A 22,726-nucleotide genomic window follows, 5' to 3' on the forward strand; every position below is an offset into this window, starting at 1 on the left:
GACTCACCACCAGATGCTCAATTTTTCTGATTTCCTAACATCATCTATTAAGACACAGAGGGAGGTGATAGACATTGGTCAGATGCAAGTAAGAATCCATTTACCAAGCAAACTTTGCTCCTGAGATGAATCAAAACTCTTTATCAGGTGTAAAAATGTTACAGAATATTTCTGTGACAGAAAGGAAAAGATTATTAAATAAAAAGAAATGCATAGCACAAGAAACTAAAATGAACTCTGGTAGGTACTTCTCTTTGGATTAACTGAGAATCACTTGTCTCAGTCAACCAAAGGCTGTCACAAGTTGTGACTAAGCCTGGACAGAGAAAGTTCAAATGTCATCTATCATCAGTAAAAGGTTCCTACCACCATTAGACGCCTCCCCCCACCTTTTTTTTTTTTTTTTTTTAACAGCTTCAAAAGGCAATCTCCAATTACACTAATAGTTATCAAAATTTAATGGAGTCAATCTCTATGCTTCAGTTTCCTTATCTGAAAAATTAGAGGATTAGAGTAAATCACCTCTAGTCTACTCCAGCTCTAACTCTAGGATAATATGTTCAGATGATTTTTGTTATTTAACCCATAATCCTAAACACTTAAAAAGTAGTGAGGGAGTTTTTAAGGGCATTTAGAACTATGAAGATTGCTGGTCCACTTTTTCTTAAGATCAGAACATTTTTTTCCCCAGGCAACACTGCTCCTAGAGCAGAGAGAAAATTGAACCCATGATCAAAACTCATAGGTTCTGCTACCTTCTAGCTGCATTCCCTTAGGCAAATCACTTAACCACACAAGGCCTCAATGACATCATCTGCAAACAACAATGTCCTGTCATAAGATTGCTGTGAGAAATAGAAAGCATTTTGGAAAACATTAAAGCATTATATAGAAACTGCTACTGTTATATACTTAATCTATTATCTGGGATCCTTATTTTGAGCAATCTGCAAGTACCATATAATCTGAAAGAGCTTTGGAACTGGAAGTAGAACATTCTAGTTCTATCCCAATTCTGTTGCTAAATATCTGTGATTCCTTGGAATCAGTTACTTGGCCTCTCTAGAAATATTTCCTCCCGAAGGGGTCAGACTAAATAGTATTTAAGTAAGATTCAGTCTATGAGTCTGTGAGACCTAGAATCATCAAATTTAGAACTGGAAGGATCTTGGAAGAACTTTTTATCTAATTGCTCATTTTGTATATGCAGAAAGTGGGATCTCAAAAGGCAAATGACTTTCCTAGTGTCCTCTGGGTACCAAGCTTTGTACTGGTAAAATTTATAGAAAGTCTCCATTTTGGCTAGAATTTGTTATGAATTGTCACTGTTAAAATATTAGTTATTCTTTTTGTGGGAATAAAATAGACACACTTTATTTGATTAAACAAAATGTATTATACGAATGTAATAGAACTTTATGCTGTAGAAAGAATAACAATGAAGAATACAGAGAAGCATTTGAAAACATATGAATTGATGCAGAATGAAGTAAACAGAACCAGGAAAACAATGTATGTGATGATAATATTAATGGAAATAACAACAACAAAAAAAGTGAAATTGAGGCCTGTATAATTATTAATGACCAAGGACAGCTCAGGAGAATACCTAAGGAAAAATGCATGTCTCTCTCTACTTGAAGACTTGGGTATAGGATGAGTGTGAAACAGTATATGAATTATCAAGCTCAAGTAATATGTTAACTAGTTTTGCTTAGCTGTGCTTACCCTTTCATTCTCACTCTTGATGGCCTATTGGGTAGAAAAGTAGGTAGATACAAATGGGACATTTTATTTTCAGAAATAAAGTTCATTAAAAAAATGCAAGATTTTTTTTTTTTTGAGTTAAAGTCTGTTGCTCAGGTGATAATCATATGTTTAATCTGTAATGGAGGCTCATGGGATTCTTTATCAAAGACCAATAACCCACAGTTTTATCAAAGGAATGAATACAATGGCAGAAGAAAAGATAGTGTCACAGTAAAGCAGGCAAGGGTTATGTTTCCTTGTCTTTCCTGCTCTCTACCAGTAATAGATTAGTTGGCTGATTCATCTGTATACCACATCAATCCTTTTTGAGAGGTGAGTTAGTATTGTTTGTTGAGGAAAGATCTCCAGAGACTTCAGAAGTGGTGATGTTACAGAGTGGAAAGATACAATCAAGTATTGGCATTATGTAAATTGAGATGGAGAAAAGGAAAACTGAATGGTTCCTTTACTGAATTTAGAATGAAGTCCCTTTTATTCTGCTTTACCAAATTAAAAAAATTATTAAAAATACATCAGAAAGTTGACAAAATATGATTTGACAATATTTTATTTGCTTTATTAATAAAGAAAAATTCCCATTTACCAATTGGATAATTTCATGTAATTCCTTTCTTCATATTTAGAAACAATCACTTGCACATCAAAGACAATACTATTTTAATAAAGTCTGGATTGATTTGATATCACATTATCAGCTCCCAAGTTTCCCCATCAATTCCTTAAGAATTGAAAGAAATTATTATATAAAAGGACCACATTCTAGTATGTGTGTTGAACTGATGAAGAGAGAATTGGGGGATTTGATGAAACAGAAGGAAGATGGTGAGGGTGTAGGAAGTAGGAAAGAAAAAGAGTGCTTGTTTTGATATGAGGGAGAAAAAGGAAGAAAGGAATGAAGGGGTATGCTCAGCAGGTTTGGAGAAACAGGGAATAGAGGGCACTGACTTTATAGAAAGCAGTAGGTAGGTTTGCGTTTCAGAGCTAAATTATTGATTACACATGGGGTGAGGGAAGAAGACATGTTTTCTCTGAATCTGAGGGTTTTTTTGTTTTTTGCTTTTTTTCTTTTTTGCACATGTTCAACTTGGTTGGGTCATAGTTCCTCCATACACCGAGATTCTTTTCTGGAGTAGATAGGCAAAAACAAAACAACCACAATAACAAAAGCTGTCTCATGTTAGTTTAATTGAACACTATCTTTTCTAATTCCATGCTCTTGGTAGATATCTAAGGTCCCAGAGAAAAAAGACAAGTTTTTTTGTCTTTGCCAAACAACAAGTATGTGTTAATTCCTCTATATCATTGATTTCTGCCAGTTACCTTTGAACCATCTCCCTGCCCTCTCTCCCTATTCATGCCATACCTGTCCAGTTTGGTGTACCTGATAATGACACTTACTATATCTTCTTTGTAGCAGACCTCTCAGTGAACACTCGGCAAATATCTAGGATCACCAACCCCAGATAAATGTCACAGGACCATCCTGAGGATTCTAATGTGAGGGATTTGGCAACAAAGTGGTAAGGTCATGACAGGCCATTAACATTTTCTTGGAGCACAATTATATTGCTCAAAAGCAAATGGATTGTTTGCCCCCTAGATATATTGCTCAATATATACATACTGTGTGCAAAGTAGAGCATGGCACTTGTACCTCCCCCAATCCATGATTTGGATCATTTGTATATTATTCACATTTCTACTAAATGCCTAATTTTCATCTTTCTTGCATATAAAAAGTTCATGTTTGCATTGTTAAAGAAATATCTCTAGAGACTTCAGAAGTGGTGATGTTACAAAGTGGAAAGATACAATCAAGTATTGGCATTATATAAATTGAGATGGAGAAAAGGAAAACTGAATAGTTACTTTACTGAATTTAAAATGAAGTCCCCTTTATTTTGCTTACCAAATTAAAAACATGATTAAAAATACATCAGAGAGTTGGCAAAATATGATTTGACAATATTTTATTTGCTTTATTAATAAAGAAAAATTTCCCATTTACCAGTTAGGTAAATTTTCCTCCTTTACATGTGACTTCAGGAAAGGTTTAAAGATCATTTACAGAAGAGCATCTGTCAAGGAAAGAAATGCCTTGAAAATTGAATATGGAAAGGATACCTCCAAGGGTGAGCAGGGAAAGTGACTAAAGTTATATACATCCATGTGCACACATGTGTATCTATACATACACATCTATCCATGCACATACACATGTGTATATGTGTGTTTTTTTTTCATATTGTATGACAACTTTTTTCTTCCCATCCTTCCCCAATACTATCATAGCCCCCAAGCCTTACTTTTGGGCTGGAACTTATGTCAATAGTTACTTGGTCTCTAAGACATCTGATGCACCTTTGGGAGAAATGGGGAAAGGAAAATATTGGAAAGACAGAACCGCCTTTTGTGGTTGAGTCAATTCTGCAGCAAATCTAGAAGCATGGGTGGGGGATGGGTTGAGATAAGTCGAAAAAACAGCTAATTGCTTTCACCTCATTTAAGTCAAAGTCTCTTAAGAAAATGTGACCTTATTCTTGGCAATGCTGATAGCTAGCTGGGCAGCTGCTTCTAAAAGGAATCTGAATCTGATTTTGCACTTGGTCATTCCCAATGGGTTTGGGAAAGCCCCATGTGGGTCCACTCAGAGCCTGAAAGTTTCTTGCTTTCACAAGGGGATCATTTTTGCTTCAGTAAATCTTGTCTTTTATGAGATGAGGTGACCACCTAGGAGAGCTCACAGAATTCCTGCCATCTGCTGAGTCTGATATTTTCTGATCTGAGGTTTATCCCAGCTGTATAACTTAAGGGTTAGAAAAATGGTCACTCCTGACTGCAGCTAGGTGGCACAGTAGAGAGCACTTAAAGATTTGAGTCCAAATAAAGGCTTGTGTGGTCAAGGACAAGTCATTTAAACTCTGTCTGCCTTAGTTTCCCCAACTACAAAATAGAAGTTAATAAATTGCACTTACACTTACCCACTAGGTAAATAGGAAATATTATTTCTTCATTAGGTAAGATGAGCAAATTTAGTAAGTGAACAGGAATTGTTGGAGCTACCAATAAAAGGCCCCTAATGGGAAGAATATTGTGCTCTTTTTGAAAAGACAGCAAGATGCAGTAGAAAGAACACTTGATTTTTGCATAGTTAGTTGTTAACTTGTCTCTGACCCAAATTTCTCTAGCCCTCATCTTCACCAATACAATAAGGGGATTTCACTATGGGAGCTCCATGGTCCTTTTCAACTTGAATATTATTCTATGATATTTCTTCTACTTCCTATTCTATCTTTAATTAGATTTATTTTCTCAAAAAGAGATTAAAATTCCATCCCTGGGCTTCTTCAATATCAATATTGTCCTTAAGTGTTTTCTGGACTAGAAGCAGGGGGATGGATATGATGACATTTCAATGTGACTTTCAACTCAATGATTTTTAGTAAAGATACTTTCTGGATACAATGGCAATGGGATGGGGAAAAGATAGAAAGCAGAGGAATGACATCAGCTGGAGATTTCTACATAAACTACTGCTTTAATAGCTGAAAAGAACTGAAAGTCCCTGAGAAAAGAGGTAAAGGAATAGACAACTCAAAGATGAAAGATTAGGCTATTTCTGGTAGCTATGTTAAAGAGGGTCTGGGAGTGGATGTATCTTTGCAAAGTTATGCATAGAGCTTTTCCTGGATCTATAGTATATACTAGATAAACTTAAATGTTCCGTGATTATAGTTCTAATATATAAAAATTATACAAGTATAGGGATAAGGATTGGACCCATGATGTCACTGGTATAATGAACTAAGTTGGAAAACCCCCTTTATCAATGAAGGTTATCACTCTCTCTGCAACTTGTCTTAAAGACTTGTTTTAATGAACTACTTAGAGACAGTTGGATGATAAAGTGGACAGAGCACAGGCCTTGGATTTGGGAGAACTTGAGTTAAAATTTGGCCTCAGGTACTTACTACCTGTGTGAATCCTGAGCAAATCCCCTAACCTTGACTGCTAAGAAAAAAGGGAGGGAGGAAGGGAGAGAAAAAAGGAGGGAAGGAAAGGAGGGGCAGGAGGGAATGGAGAGAGGGAGGGGAAAAAAAGAAAAAGAAAAATACCAAACAGTATGTATAAAAGCTAGACTTGAATCCAAATCTTCCTAATTTCAATGTTAGCTCTCTATTATACCACCCCACTTCTCAATGATAAGTATATACTTAAAAACACTTATAAATAACTTTTATCAGGTTAATGAGAGGAGTCAGTTACTTAAGAATCTTAATCTCTCTGCTGCTACAATAATTTTTAAAGGGGCACAGAATATTGGGTATTTCCTCTTTGAGAACATCTATTTCTCTTTCCAGTAGTTTCCTGCTTTTTATTCTCAGTATAGACAGAAATTTACAGAGGCTGTAATGGTCACTATTTTTTATTCCATTTTACATATTTACCTCAGAATTCTGTCCCTTGAATGTATGGGCAAGTGTATTGAAAGAAAACCTAATCTTCCCCCACCAAATCAATGACCAACACTTACTGCACCATAATTGGAGTTGTCACATTGAATATGCTATGTGGGGATCAGTACAAGTCTTCAAAGGAAAATGTTTGGAAGAATTATATGTATTTCCCCTGAGCTTTGAAAGAAACTTTAAAAAAAAATCTTAGATCTGTCCCCCAAGTATTCAGTATTTTTTTTTAATATCGTGCAAAGAATTTTGACTGTCTCTGAATTCTAATAAGAACAATTTGAGAAGAGGAAGCTTATCTGTACTTTTGTCTGGTTACTACGGTGATAGGTACAGTTTGTCAGGCACAAGAGATGTTGAAGGTTGAGGAGATCTTTTCTGAGAGTTCTTGTGCCTTGTGTTCTAAGTATTTTCTACCTTTCCCATGAAAGTATAATTTTAAAGGACATTACTCCAATTTAGCAACTACAGGAAGAAAATGAGGATGATGAGAAGGGTATTTCAGAAGGTGAAAATAAAAATGTGAGCAACAGATTATGAAAGAAGATAATTTTAATTCTCTTAACATTTGTCTCATTTCTACTAAGCTGGCAGAAGAAAAAATAAGGAGTAAAGCAAAGGAGCTACAATGCTGCTCAAGGGGAAAAAAGAAATGTTCCTGTAAAGAATAACACCCTCCACACACATACATACACACTCTACAAACAACACATAGGAGATGAAATGATGCCTCACAAAGGCATTATTTTTCTTGGTAATGTGGATGTGTTAACTTCATTACTCAGAAGCCTTTGATTACCCCCTTTCAAAAGATTTTTTTTTGTTGTTGTTGTGCTTAATTTTCAAGGCTGTTAACCATCACTGCCAACTTAATTATAGCAAACAAACAACACGCCCATAATATATGATGCCATTTGTTAGTTTTGTTTTAGTCTCACTTTGGATTTAGGCTGCTCTGTTCATTTATAACTTTGTAGGTGGCAATAGTTTCTTCAGAGTCACTTTGTTTTCCACTGCAATCTCACTCTGTTCTTCCATTTACCAAGGGGGATTCAGAGGAACAAATATTTATGAGTTATTATCTCAGCATTAACAATGGCTCTCAATGACTTATGGACCTGCTCCATTCCCTTTTTAACTTGACATTATTATGTTTATTATTCTAAACTTATGACACCATGGCACTGTTTTTGGCATCAAAATCCTACTCAAATCTGAAGAGAATCAACGAGGTATCCTTTCCACAGATAGGATGAGTCAATAGCATTTTTTCCCACTTATGTCTATGTGTCTTCTATTTGTCACTGAAAATGCCATTTCTTTCCTGGAAAAATAAACATATTGTTCACTGACAATATCTCTGTTCTTTTTCACTGACCTTCCAGTAAACTTGAAGTTCATCATCCTCATCATTATTGTCATCTTCAAAGTATCATGTGCTATATACACTTCCTGGTAAAGAGGACATTATTATCTATTTTTCAAAATTCCTTAGTGACAGTTAAGGTTGTAAAGTCCCAGACTTTGACTCTGATCTCTTACTTAGTTGTCTTCTTTAGTGATATAGATACTTTCAGTTTGGGGAAAAGTAAAAAACTACTCCTTCTACTCCAGTAGTAACTAGTAATGTCCTACTACCCCTTTGTATATACTGAGGAGAATGGCTTTCAAGTAGAGATCATCAGTAATAGAAAAACCATTGGATTTGGGGCCAAGGGACTTCTGATTGAATCTTAATCAATAAATCAAGAAGTATTTATTAAGTATTTATCATGTATCAAGTACCATGGTAAACACTGGTGAGATATAGAAAAAGCAAAACCAATTCCTTTCTTCATGAAGGTTATATTCTTATAGGGAAAACTTATACAAATGGAGATATGTACAAGATACAGAATAAATAGAAAATGACCTTGGAAAGGAGGGTGGCAATAGCTAAGAGATGAGAAAAAGCCTCTTATGGAAGGCATTACTTGAATTGAGTATTGAAAAAAAGTAGGGATTGTAAGTACTGAAGGGAAAGAGAAAGGATATTCTAGGAATAGGAAATATTTATTGTAAAAATTGCTTATTGCAAAAGCATGAATGAGAAAAAGAATGTCCTGTGCAAGGAACAGAAAATGGACTAAAAGATAAGAAGGAACCTAGTTGTCAAGAGTTTTCAATATCAAAGAAGATAGTTACAATTGATCCTGAAGGAAATAGGGAGACAATGGAATTTGCTGAGTAGAATAGTGATATGGTCAGCTGTATACTTTAGGAAAATCACTTTGGCAACTGTGTGAAAGATGGATTGAAGTGGGAGAGATGACTCATGTTGAGATACCATGAGGGCCTGAGGCAGGGTTGGGGTTGTAGAAGTGGAAAGAAAGTTACTAATCTGAGAGAGATTGTGGAGATAAAAATGACAAGATTTTGGCCTCTGAATGGATATGTGGATTGAGAGTGAAAAGTTAAGAGAAGATACTGAGCTTATAAACTTTGGGTAACTAGAAAAATAGCAGTGCCCTTGACAGTAACTGGCAAGTTCAAAAGAGGGGTGAGCTTTGAAGGAAAGGTAAAGATAATGTGATTCCTATGGCATATCCATTCTAAAATATGTAACAGGTCATCAAATTTGGTGATATGTGGCTAGAGATATTAGAGTAGAATATATAGACCTGGAAGTTATCTGCATGGAGATGATAATTGAACATGTAAGAGTTCATTAGATTACCAAGTGAAATGGTGTAAGAGGAAAAGAGAAGAGGGTTTAAAAGAGAGAGCGCTATATTATATCCACAACTAGTGATTCTGACAAGACCAAAAATTAAATGAAAAGAGACTTTAAAGGTGTAATCATACAGGAGAATCAAGAGAGCAATGTAAAAAAAAAAAATCCACAGAAAAGAAAAGTGATTAACAATGTCAGATGCTGCAGAGAGGTCAAGCTGGATTAGGACTGAGAAAAGGTTATTAAATTTGTTAATTAAGAGATTTCATTTAGTTGTTTCTGCAGTCATGTCTGACTCTTCCTGACCCTATTTGGAAGCTTTCTTGGCAAAGATACTGAAGAGGTTTGCCATTTCCTCCTCTATCTCATTTTAAGGATGAAGAATTGAGGCAAACAGGGTCAAGTGCCTTGCCCAAGTCATATAACTAGTAAATGTCTGAGGCCAGATTTGAATTTAGAAAAATGAATCTTCCTGATTCCAAGCCCAGTGTTCTATCTACTGCTCTACTTAACTGCCCAATTAAGAAATTACTGGCAACTTTGGAGAGAACAGTTTCAGTTGAATGATAAGGTCAAAAACCATAATTTTGATAGAAACAGAGATGGAGAGGGAAAGGGAGAGGGGGATAGAAGAAGGAAGAGATATTAAGTATAGATAGCTCTTTCAAGGAGTTTAGATGGGAAAAGAAGCTAAAGGAAGCATGGTAGGATCTAGTAAATTTTTTCTCCCAAGAATTAAGTAAATTGGTATTTTACAGGCTGGAGAGAGACACACAGAGAAACAAAGGCAAAGAGACATAGAATGATAGAGAAATTGACACAGAAAATAAGAGTATGTGTGACAGAGACCCATAGAGAGAAAGAGATGAGTTAGAGAGAGACAAATAGTACAGGAAGAAAAAAAGACAGAGACAATCATGGAGGGAAAGGGACACAGAAGAGGGCAAGAAGAGAGAAACTAAAGAAGAGGTAGTGATAATAGAAACTAGGTCAGGGATGTTCATCTGAGGAGAGGAAGAATACAGAGTTGGAGGCAAATATTTTCCATATAAAATAGTCTTCAGCTGAGGAGGTAGTGGGGATGGGAGCTTAAAGAGAGAAATAAATGTTTGGAATAACCTTAATGATGAGTGGGATAAATAATAAACTGAGAAGGAATATAAGGATTTTTTTATGGTAATTAAGGCATAGTTGAGATTAAACAACAAATTTCAGGTGGATCAGTCAACAGAGTTTTATGACTTCTTTTACCTCTATTTGGCAATGAATAAAAAAAGAAAGCAAAGGAGGGGGCTGACAGAAGTAATGGAAGGTTGGGATTTGGAAAATATGAAGCTAAGAATTGTTGACTAAAGGACAATGTGTAATTTCCCATAGGGTCAGAATTAGAAAAGGAGGAGAGTATAGCTACAGTAAAATCAATGGATTGAGTGGATAATCTGTAGAATTTCTCCTCAATCCTTAAGGTGTAAAGATTGCTGGATTTGGACTCAACTAGTCCTGGGTATGTATTCTGTCACCTGAGTAACTTTAGGCATGCCATTTAATTTGTCAATTTCCTCATTTCTCTAAAGTGGGGAAGGGGAGAATTTAGACTAAACTATTTCTGAGGTAATTTCTATTCCTAAATCTATAAACCTTTTGATTCTCTCTTACAACATTTAGGAATGTGGCCACAAGAAAAAGTAAATAATTCTCTAAGAAATTCAGGAATTGTAGAATAGCAGTCTCAAATTAAATTTGAAGGGAAAAAATGTCAACATTTTAATGGTACCTGGAATATGTAGGGTTGAACAGAAAGAGAGAATCTTCTAAATTAGCAGTCAGAAGACTTATCTACTTAGCTTTGCCACAAACTGATTAGATAACCTGGAAAAAGTCACCTCTCTGTCTTAGTTTTCCCATTTTGAAAATAAGGGCTGGATACTAGATATTCTCCTTGGTCCTTTCCAGTATTATGAGATTCTTGGGAATTCAGGCTATTCCCCAAAGGATGATAATGTTTCATCATTTTCCAGTTATGTCTTATTCTTACAAACTATTCTGAAGTTTTTTCACCCTTTTCTTCTCCAACTTGATTTAATGAAGAGGAAACTAAGGCAGAAAGGATTAAGTGACTTGCTCAGGGTCACAGACTAAAAGATTTCTGTGACTGGATTTGAACTCAGGAATATAGGTCTTCTTGATTCCAGGACTAGGTCTTCTTAATTCCAGGACCAGCATTGTATCCATCGTGCCACCTAGCTATCCCCTAGGGATAACATAAAATTTAAAACCTTAAAGGAAGGACTCTCTCCTCTAATCCCTTTCTAATATGCAGCCCAAATATGATTATTTGGAAATGATTTTCTTTTGCCATAGAGATAAGTTAGCACTCTCTTGATGATTCACAACCTTTCCTTCATAAGAGGCCTTATGAGAAAGGGCATCCTTCAATTTCCAACACTTGTGCTCAAATCCATTGTCCAAAGGTGTGAGGATTGCCAGAAATGACTCTGTAAGAATTTCCTTTTTTTTTGTCCAGAAAAGTGCTGACTTAAGATAATAAAGTTCCAAATAATATAATGATTTTTCAATTTAGAATTCCTATAAAGGCACAAAATCCTTCAAATAGCAATGTTATCTGGGTGTAGGGGTATGTCTGTGTCTCTGTATTTGTGTTTGTGTTCATAACCACAGCTGTTAACTCCATACAGCTGCATCCATCAGCTGGAAACACTTCTGTTCAAAATAATGTTCAAAACATTTGGTTTGGCTTGTAGAGTACACCGAGAAATGTGAGGATTTGGGAAGAAGTTCATTTGACAATTGATCCATAAATGACAGGTATTCATTCCTAAGAGGCATAAACTGGGGACATTACTATTACCATTACAGAGAAAGCACAACACTTAACCTCTCCCTGGTACCCTTTCAAAAGCTTAAATGGACTGGGGTTTGTAACTCCCCTTTTTCAGTACAACCTCCTTAAAATGGATATGCTCAATGATTACAATAATAAATCTACCTGTTTTAATCTCCACCTTAGTTCTGAAATAGATTTCACACACAAATACATATACACTTGAGTGTATCAACAAGTCATAAACTTTCAGCACTTGCCCTTTGTGAAGTGAGTGTTGAGTTGGGTTCTGAATGAGAAGAGTAAATTTAAACATTCCTGTTTAACATAATTAATGGAGACTACTCAGAAACACTAACAAGCCTAGCATCAGCATTTAAGAAATTACTGGCCTAGGGAATATCATGCTGAGGAAGTTGCCACCGGACCTCACTTCCCCACCATTATCCTTCATTACACTCATTATGCATGCCGAGTAAGGTTAACTGTCAATGCTACTTCTTGACCAGTAAGGATAAGCAAGGTATTTCATTTTTTCTTTATCTCTAGATCTGTGTTAAAACCTAAAAATTAAATCACAAACACCTCTGTTCAGCACCAGTCCTAACTTGCTCCCCCTTACTTAAAATGCCAGTTTGCTGATTTGCTTCATCTGTCTTTCCTTTCCAATACACAATGACAGAGCAACAGGAAAGTTGTTCCACCCTTCAAAGAAACTTAGCTAAGTCATCATTCTTTAGGCACTTCTCCCACCCTCTATCTTTCCCTCCAAAGGGTAGGGAAATGCTCTAAGGAAGCATATCCTGACTTTGATGTTGAGATTCCCCTATACTCCCTTTAGGAGGTGGGAAATGGCATCATTAGTCAACTTCTTAGTCTTTTCTTGTTGCAATAGCTCTCTGAAGTTACCCTAAGACCCAAGTGATTTGCTGAATTTTGCATAAGCAATAAAATATAGTGCATAAAACCCATTGCAAAGTGTCATTTAATACACCTGCTTCAGTTGATGCTCTTTGTAGAAGTCTCGGTGGAGGGCACAGTAAACTACTTTGGAAATTCACATTACTTGAAAAATGTGTGCCAGGCTATGGCAATCTAAGTGTTTCGTGTTAGGAGCCATCCGCCTCTGGCACCATCTCTGTTCGTTCCACATCTCTCTCAAACAAGTCCAAGAAATAGAAAAACATAAAAAGCTATTGTCCATGTCTGGTAAGAAATGAAATGCACTGGACCAAATATCACAACTTCCTTAAAATAATACAACACTTCATCACTTCCGCATCTGGATCCTTTCCATGGTTTGCAAAGTCATAAACCACTTGAAATCAACTGTTTGAACCATCATTGCCTTATTGTATTTAAAAGTACTTTAAAAAAGCAATTTATTACAAGCTCTCCATGGTTTCACCTTATCTAATGTATTTAATTCAGTTCATCTCTGCTTGCTTTGTAGTGTTGGAGGCAATCGAAAGATTGGAGGCAATTTATTAATAAGAGAACATGCCCTACAGCTTTGGCATGTGAAAATAGTTTCTGATTTGTAATACAGCTAAGGCCCAAGTTTACTCCATATAGAGTGAATTAACAGCATATGCCATAATTCTTTTGTTCACTTGCAAGCTGATTCATCATGGATTTACATGAAGCAGGCAGGTTGCATATTTTGTCTTTATCTAGGCCCATAGAATAGGAAGTACAGATGTTTTTCTAACAAAAATATCCCCCCCCCTGCAATGCAAACATATATGTATACTCAGAACAGAAGCTTCACAAGGATAGATCCTGGGTCCAACTATACAGGACGTAGTACAGAAGAAAGTCTCATTTCCTACCTCCAAAGAGGTCAGTTACTTGTCTAGACATTGTCAAGACAATGATTTGGCAGAGGAAAATCAAATGATATGTGGAAAGAGATTATTAAATCAACTTTTAAAAACCAAGATGTGTGATTTTAATTTCTCTTTAAAACTACAAGTCTTATTATAGCCAGTTAGAAGATTCTCTTTTCATTCTCTCTTAACATCAGCAGAAATAGAATGACTAAAGCTCCTTTATAACTATAGGTTCTACTTGTGGCCAGATGCCTTGCATGGGATCACCCACCCTTAAGAGCTTTAGTTATCCTGAGGAAAACAGCCATAACCCTGGAGACCCTCTGTATCTTAAGGGAGTTAAATCGATGCAGTGTAGCAAAAGTAGTTACCAGGAAATCATGAAACAAGGCTTTAGGAATCCTAGAGGCGCCTGCTCTCATCTTAGAAGCTTTAGAGATTAACTCAGCAAATTTGATCAGTTTGAGGCTTAGAAGGAAAGGAAAGCAGGGAGACAAAGGGTCACTAAATATTGGCCCACTTTCTAACCTGGGGAAAAGTCTGCAGACCTTAAGAATTCTCCCTAGAATCTTGAAGAACTGAGAGGAATGCAATATCTCAAAACAATTCATATATTCTCTCTCTGTATGTATACACACATACTATATGTATATGCAATACACATATGTATACATGTATGTGTATGTCCCTATGTTTTTATGCACACACAAAAACACACAGATTCCCTCAGAATGGGAAACAAAAATCGAATGAGTAATAGTATTAAAGAATTCTAGACCAAAACTTCTTAAACTGTAGGTTGTGACTCCATTTGAAATCGGGTAAAATCTGAGAGGAGGTTGCAAAATTATGATTATGATCAATAAATGTTTGATTTTGTATACCTATTTTATATAACTACATGCCCAGGATTGTGTAAAAATTTATTGGGGAAAAGGGGTCACGAGTAGAAAAAGTAGACAAGAGTTGACAGCATCTTTTGAAATTAATCCCAATATCCTCATTTTACAAAGGAGGAAATTGAGACTCAGCTGTTAAGTGAAGTGCCCCTTGTCACCCTGCCAAATTTCTGGACCAGAATTTGCAAGTCTTCTTGACTCGAAGTCTAGTGCCCTAGAACTGTTGTTCAGTTGGGCAGTTGCATCAGACTTGTGGGATAGGAGGTGCTGCAGCTGGGAATGACTCAGATCCAGTCTAAAGTGATGCTCTAGACAACATGTTTATTGGACCAGCAGGCGTAAATTGATTGCCTAAGGCCAGGTTTAGGTGAAATCTGCTCAGAGTTGTCTACAATTCCAGGAGTATGAGAAGGTCCCATTAAGCTGCTAGCAAAGCCAGGTCACTGCTCCCCATTATGTGGAGATTTACTCCTGAGGAAGGAGAGTCAGACTGCACAAAGGTATGGGGTCACCCCATTAATATGGCCAGCAAGGTCAGATTGTGGCTTGGGCAGTCAGAGAGGCTCCCATGTCCTATGGCAAGTCTGCCTCAGTTACTAAACTGCTGGTTTGCTATGGCATAGGCTGGATGATAGGTGGACAAAACCATGGGGTTTTATACAATTAAGAAGGATTTAACTATGTCTAAGGAGAGGGGAAGGAGGTTTATCTGGGGTGAGCTCAGGTGGTACCTTGGGTTCCCCTAAACTTATTTATATGAATATAGGCTTAGCTGATGCCTTGGAGGCCAGCTAAATTTATCTTTATAAAACTTATATCTGCAAGGTATAATAGTGTGACTATGATTATGCTAAACTTTTACAATTCTTTATATTAAAAAGGAGTCATTTTGCTATGGAGAGGGCATATGCCTTGTGGTTACAATTCACACATAATATGGGGACTTTAGAATTTAATTAAGTTGTGGGAATAACATATAAGGCACTGTACCTATTGCTTGGTTCTCCAATTCCAAAATCCAAGTTTTATAGAAGTCTTCTTTTTCACATGTAATTAATAGCTCTTTTAGTGAGGAGGGAGGTGTGTGTGTGTTATACATTTCAGACTCTTCATGACTCCATTATCAGGTTTTATTAGCAAAGATAACTAGATAAGTTTGTTGCTTCCTTCTCCTGTGGATTAAATGACCTACCCAGAATCACACAGTTCTTAAGTCTCTGAGGATACATTTGAATTCAGGTCTTCCCGACTTTAGGCCAAGCACTACATTCACTGAGCCACTTAGGTTCCTCCTAAATTATTTGGCTCTTTTAGATAACCTTTAGGAAACTCCTTTAGAAAATATTTATGAAATAGACCAAGAAATGACTCCCAGGAATACCAGTTCATTTTAAATTTTAGGATGAGTCTTTCTGGATTAATTAGAACTGAAACATCTAATTTCCTTAAGCTTTTACAATGATTTATTTAAGAAACAAACAAATTCTACTCCTTTTATCACATAGAATTATAGGATTTACAACTGGATGAGACCTTAGAGACCATCTCACTATATTCTCACATGTATGGGTCAATTTCCTGACTTTACAGAAATGTTTAAAATGTGCTTTATCTATATCACTTATCTCATGAACTCCTCTCAACAATCTTGTGAAGTAGATGCTAATATTATTCCCTCCTTTTTTTTTTTTTTCAGAAGAGGAGACAGAGACACACACACACACACACACACACACACACACACACACACACAGAGAGAGAGAGAGAGAGAGAGAGAGAGAGAGAGAGAGAGAGAGAGAGACAGAGACAGAGACAGAGAGACAGAGAGACAGAGAGACAGAGAGAGAGAGAGACAGAGACAGAGACAGAGACAGAGAGACAGAGAGACAGAGACAGAGAGACAGAGAGACAGAGAGAGAGACAGAGAGACAGAGAGAGAGACAGAGAGACAGAGAGACAGAGAGACAGAGAGACAGAGAGACAGAGAGACAGAGAGAGAGAGAGAGAGAGAGAGAGAGAGAGAGAGAGAGAGAGAGAGAGACAGAGAGAGAGAGAGAGAGAGAGGCAGGGAGACACACACAGAGAAAGAGAGACAGAGACAGATAAACACACAGAGACACGGAGACACACACAGACACACACAGAGAGACACAGACACATACACACAGACAGAGAGAGAGAGAGGCATTAAGCAATTTGTTCAGGTTCACATGCTTATTAAGTATCTGAGGCAACATTTGAATTCAGATCTTTCTGACTTCTAGTTGGGTACTCTTATCTGCTTATATCACAGCTATCTCAGGGCTAACCAAACCCAGTATTCAGTGATTTTGTTAAGATTAAATAATAAAATTACTACAGAGAAAGAATTAGAAACGGAATCTTCTTTTTCCTTGCTGAGTACAGGATATTAAAAATTTGTTGCTATGTTATTTATTTGAAAGTAGGACATTTTCAGTTAAAAATAAAAACATATTTGATGCAAGCACATATATTTACATAACTAAAATTATATATACATTACATATCAGACACATATATACATATATATATATATATATATATAAATTCCTAGACTCATCCAGGGCTAGTTAACATATAATGTAGTTAAAACCTAGTGAGGTTTGGGTTCTGGCAGGAGGACCAAGAAATGTAGGAAGGAAGAGAGCTGCTCACTGATTTTGTGGGTACAGAATTGACCATGGAAACAATTTTGAAGTAGAGGTCATCTTCAATATCATCCTACTTTTCTTTGAACACTTCTATTTAGTCTATCAGATAATCAGCTTCTCAATGCTATCTTGCTAACCTAACTATCTCCCTCCAAAGTATTCCATGCTTCAGAATTAATGATCTATCTTCCATCCCATCAAAACTCCCATTTTTTCAGTCCTGGTGAGCTCATTTAAGTATTAGGAAAAGAAGAAACCAAATGAACTAATTTACATTAAGGGAAATGACTAATGACTCTGAATACTTGCCCAGGGGTATTTTCATTTTTTAAAAGAGGATGTTTATTAATTCAAATGAATTCTTAAATGGTAGAATTTCAAATTGAGAAGATTAAAATGAAAAAATTGAGTAGAGAGTTAAAAACGAGTGAAAATTTGAGATGGGGAGGGAGGGGAACAGTGTGGTGTTTGGCTAGAACATAACTGCCAAATGTAAGTATCACAGCAAAAATCATCTTTAACATTTCAGAAGGTATATAAAGAGAGAGGCATTACAGATCTCAAGGTTTTTCCATAAGACATATAAGGGAGCCAGATTTTGCTTCCTAAGTTAAAAGAGGATCGTGTGTTTTGTTTTCTTAACTTCTTTCCATTTGCACTTGGGAAAGTATCAGCTTTGAAGCCTCTCTGTTTAAATTCATTATGAAAACCATCAATGACTGATGCTTTCATGAAATCTTTGTGGGAGGAATTAGTGTTAAGGGAGAATAAGGATCAATCTTCAAACATTTCGTCTACAGAAGTTGGAAGTCATTACTGGCTGCTTTTTCAGCTGCAAAGTTAATATAAGCAAATGCATCACTTATAGAAGAGTCCATGGGACTAAAGGTATTTGATATTCTATCTTCAAATTCTTCTCCCAAAGCCAGCTATTTCTCCCATAAAGAAAGTGAAAAAATATTTATCTCTTTCTTTAAGAGGAAAAATAGTAGGCAAAACTTCTTGTCCCACAGGGAAAATGAAATAAGGATGTTGGTACTGTGTGGAATCTTAGTCTCATGTAATTAGTAATTTTATTGTGCAAAACAATAATATCTAATTAACAAGACTAGCATGAATATGGAAGAATATATATCTTGGCATATGTTTCTGGGATTTTTTGAGGCCACATTAATCTTCCTTTCCAAACCAAACAGATAGATTATTCCTTTGAACTTTGTCAGCTGAGCTACCTGGAATGAATATGTTTGGTAAAAGGAAGTGTTGAAGAAGAGGATGGGAACAGAGGGCCAGAGACAAAGAAGAATGGAAAAAAAAAAAAAAAAAAAGTAGTGGCAACAGAGGCTAGAGAAAAACAGGAAGACTAATAGATTTCAATAGTAATACCCCTTAAATTGCTCTAAGAAAATGTTAAGAACCAATTTGCACCTACAGGGAATCTATCTATTAAGAAACTGGCATTCTGAGAACTTACATAAGAGGCAGATTGAAATAGGCTTTTCCCCCAACTTAGAAATTAAAGGTGTTTTTTTTTTTTTTTAAACAGGTATTATATAAATTATATTTGGCTAACTCAAAAAAGAAAGAATTGCAGTTAAAAAGATACTAAATTATAACATTCATTACTGCAATCCCCCCCAATAAAAAGCCTAAAACATTTTCCCCCTTTATTTTAAGACTTATTAGGAGATTATAGAAGGCAAGGATTCAAAGAACAAGGTATAGTTATTATTCTAGTTCCATGCATCAGTTATAGAGGACTTTTTGTTTCAAATAAAGGAACAAATATCCACATGGGATAATGTCCTTATACTTGTTTGTCTTTTATATAGCGTTTGAGAGAACATTAAAAAAAAAAAAAAAAAATGGCACAAGGCCCAGAGTCATCCCTGCTTAACTTAATGAGAACTAACAAATTCTTATGGAAAATACTCATTACTTATATAGCTTTAATGTAAACACATCAGAGCATGTAAATCAGTAACCCTTCTATTGCAAAACAGACAAATAGATTAATGCATATTACAAAGGATGGGTAAAGAGATCGATTGGACTTCCGATTCTGACCCTAGACTTTCTTCTCAATATACTATTACTTAACTTTTAAATAAGGCTTGGGAAAACCAGTAACATTTTGTTCATCAATACAGCTATATTTCACTTGGGCAGAAATTGGCTAATCTATAAAAATTAAATTATACTCCTTTCACTGTATCTAGTCAAGAGGAAAAACTTCTAATTACAAGATTACACTGTCAAAATAAATGCAAATTCACATTCTTTATATACCAGGTTAAAAATTCAAACTTGAGGAGTATTCTGTGAAATGAAAATCAATATTTGAAATACTTTGTCACTTTCAATAAGTGTGAACTAAAGAAATGAAATGATTAGATATATTAGTAAGGAGATGTTAACTTAATAAATACACTATATGGGAGAATCAGTCATTTAAATCAGAAATTTAAATATCAATTAGTAAAACCAGTAAAAATGATGAACCAAGCCTTCCCTTTGTCTGATCTTGTGCCATATTATCATCAGACTCAGGGAAAGAATAGAGAGCAAAGACCAGAGGAAAAAAATAATCCCAATGCCTAATAGGACTGTCATTCTGGGAAATAGGTAAAGGTTAACTTTAATTTTAAACATACTGTCCAAGTGAAAATCAAATGTCCCAGCTTCAAAATTCCTAAGAGCCGAGTTTGCAGACTTAATCTAGAGAGGACTGAATGAAGGCCTTTACACATTTCATTGGTATTTTTTGAAAGGGAAATTCTTTCATTATTGCTTAATGTCAAATCTATTTGATTTGGAAAGATTTACAATTTTCTACTTTCCCTCTCTTTAGTCAACTTAAAGTCTCAGTCTCTATATCTATGAAGACTGCTATGTACAACAAGCACAATTTTCAAAATCATTTGAGGTTCCGCAATTTCTCTTTATGGGAGAAAAATTGTATCTGCTACATATATTCAGGAGTTTAAAAAAAATGCCAGTCAGCCTAATAAATCTAATGGCCTCCAGGTTATAGAATGCTAAAATTCTTGAAGTTCTCACAGTACAACACGGTGGTAAAGGCTGTTGACAATTTATTATAGCATAGAAGACACTTGCTAGACTGAGTTCTAATTGCTTAATTGATAATTAGCTACCTTGGGTGATCTGAGCCAAAATACATTGGGTTTTAGTTTCTGTACCTATCAGACTATAGTGTTAAAATGGATGATCTCTAAGGGGTCTTCAAATTCTGCAGTTCTTAAAGCAATGTTACATAATTTTCATAACTATTTATTAATCTTTTAAAATCTTTCTTCCTAACAGTGACAAAAAAATTGTGTGAGTTGCTAGGATATAGATTGCCATAGAAAAGCTTAAGCAATAGGTCTAGCAGTGAAAGGGCAACTGGGGGTTAGATTGTAAGGAATTTAGTATGAAGAAATTTCCTTTTTACCCAGTGACATCCTAGTTAAGTTGAAATAAATGGCTTAGAATTCCATTCATGTGAGGAGTTTTCATTCTCTTTATCATCATTTAATGCAGAAAGACTATATTCAAGTTTCAAACTTAAGTTTGAAACTTAACTGTTCTAGAACAGTTTCATCTTTGTGCACACAGAGCTACCTAGCCCTGGCTTTCCCACTTATTACTCATATCTTTGGCTCATGAATCTGTTTGACTTTTTCTACTTTATGGCAGAAAAAGATAATAACTCTCAAAGAATAGTCCAGTAGGTCATGTGATTTACACACTCTCTCTTCCTCTTCTCCTCCAGTTCTAATTCCTATGGCCCACATCTATAAACCCAGTAAAAAAAAAAAAAAAAAAAAAAAAAAAAAAAAAAAAAAATCCTGTAGGACAAGCTGGTTTAGGGGGAAATTGCCCTAATATGGCATAATGAAAAAAATGCTTCATTTAAAGCCAGAGATCCTATTTTAATCACAGACTTTTGTGTGACATAGAGCAAGTCACTTCATCTCTCTGGCTTTCAGTTTCCTCATCTGTAAAATGAGGGCAAAGAATGAGATGACCTCTAAATTCCCTTCCAATCCTAAATCTAGAATCCTGTTTCTACTATTCACCTCTAATGTTAGCAGAAAATTGCATATCTTTCTTCTGGCAGATTTTCCCTATGTTTAAATCAGGCCTCATTTTCCTTTTTTGGCTAGTCATGAGAAGGAAATCAAGAAGTACATTGAATATCAAATATAAATTATTATCCTTGGACATTCTTTTTCAAGAGTACCAACTTCTCCCTGAAAAGGGATATTTCTTGTGGTTTTATTTCTGTTCATTTGACTTTCCTCTCTTTTTCTCTAATCTCTATCTCAACCAGATTCAAGATAATAGCACCCAAAGAGGCAATTCTAAAAGACTCTGAAGGACTGCCTAAAGCTCTCCACTAGAAATCCTATTTTGTTTGACTTTAAACTACTGCTCCAACCATTAATAATCACCAGTGAAGAATCCAGAGCTAGTGACACCATCTAAAGTCACCAAATCCCCCTTGGTATGAGAATGGCAAATTATTCTTCAAACAAAATGTTCAAATAATGACCAGTTAAACACAAGTGACAAAGAAACACTTAATCAAAATGACCTATTATGCTAGAAACTCATTCCCAATGTAATTTTTAAAACATAAAACGAATACTGAAACTGAATACCACAAAACTCAACAACTTCCCCTCAGGACATATTTCTTACACCAGTAATTTTTCTCTTAAAGTCTCTAGAAACATTTTTTGGGGGGAACAGACCTGGATTCTAGCTGTGATATAAGAATCAAGTACTCAGAAACAGTATACCCCAACATCAAAATTACAAATCATCAGTAAACAAGGAAATGATTGGATTAGATTGATTGGATTGCAAACTGGATAAGAAATTCCTAAAAAATTCCTCAGGGAATACTATTTACCTCCCTCCCTTGACAACTTAGTTTCTAATTTCCAGCCTTTCATTTTCATTTGAAAGTCACATTTTGCCTTCTTTCATCCAGTTCCCTTCAGATTAGGGGCTATGGTTCCCAGAGAGGAAAATGTAAGAGTTCAGTCAAGGGGACAGTAGCCAGTAATTAGTAAGATATTAGATTAATTAAGAACACTATTTTAAAGCACTTTAAAGTCTACAAAACTGTTTTCTTACTTATTTTCACCAAATTGTTGCTTACCAATAATAACCTTCCAACTTGATATTTCCTAATTGAATTTGACTCACTGAAATTTCTTATAAGAGACTGGATTTGATGATATTCATTAAAAGGATCCAAGTTTCAGTACATGGATTTCACCTGGGAATACAAGCCAGTAGCAGGTCCTAATCAAAGAACCTCAGCTACTCAGGCTGATGGAAGCAACCTTAAGTTTTAGAGGATTTCTGGGGAATGGTTCTAACCTAAGAGTGAGTCTTTAAGCAAAGGCAGGTGGGAAAGATTTCAGCACTATAGTCAAAGGCTGCTCAAATAGGATCCTCCCTTCCCTCTTTAACATTACAGGGCTCTTTACAATCAATCTATCAACACTGATTGGG

At 35.7% G+C, this 22,726-nt stretch overlaps 1 protein-coding gene across 1 annotated transcript in view; it reads right to left on the bottom strand.

The window, feature by feature from the left end:
• Positions 1-22,726, bottom strand: part of LYPD1 (LY6/PLAUR domain containing 1) — a 34,967-nt gene that overhangs the window by 9,606 nt on the left and 2,635 nt on the right. The window lies entirely within an intron of this gene.

The sequence above is a fragment of the Sminthopsis crassicaudata genome, chromosome 3 (assembly GCF_048593235.1).
Source record: "Sminthopsis crassicaudata isolate SCR6 chromosome 3, ASM4859323v1, whole genome shotgun sequence".
Classification (NCBI taxonomy): Eukaryota; Metazoa; Chordata; class Mammalia; order Dasyuromorphia; family Dasyuridae; genus Sminthopsis; species Sminthopsis crassicaudata.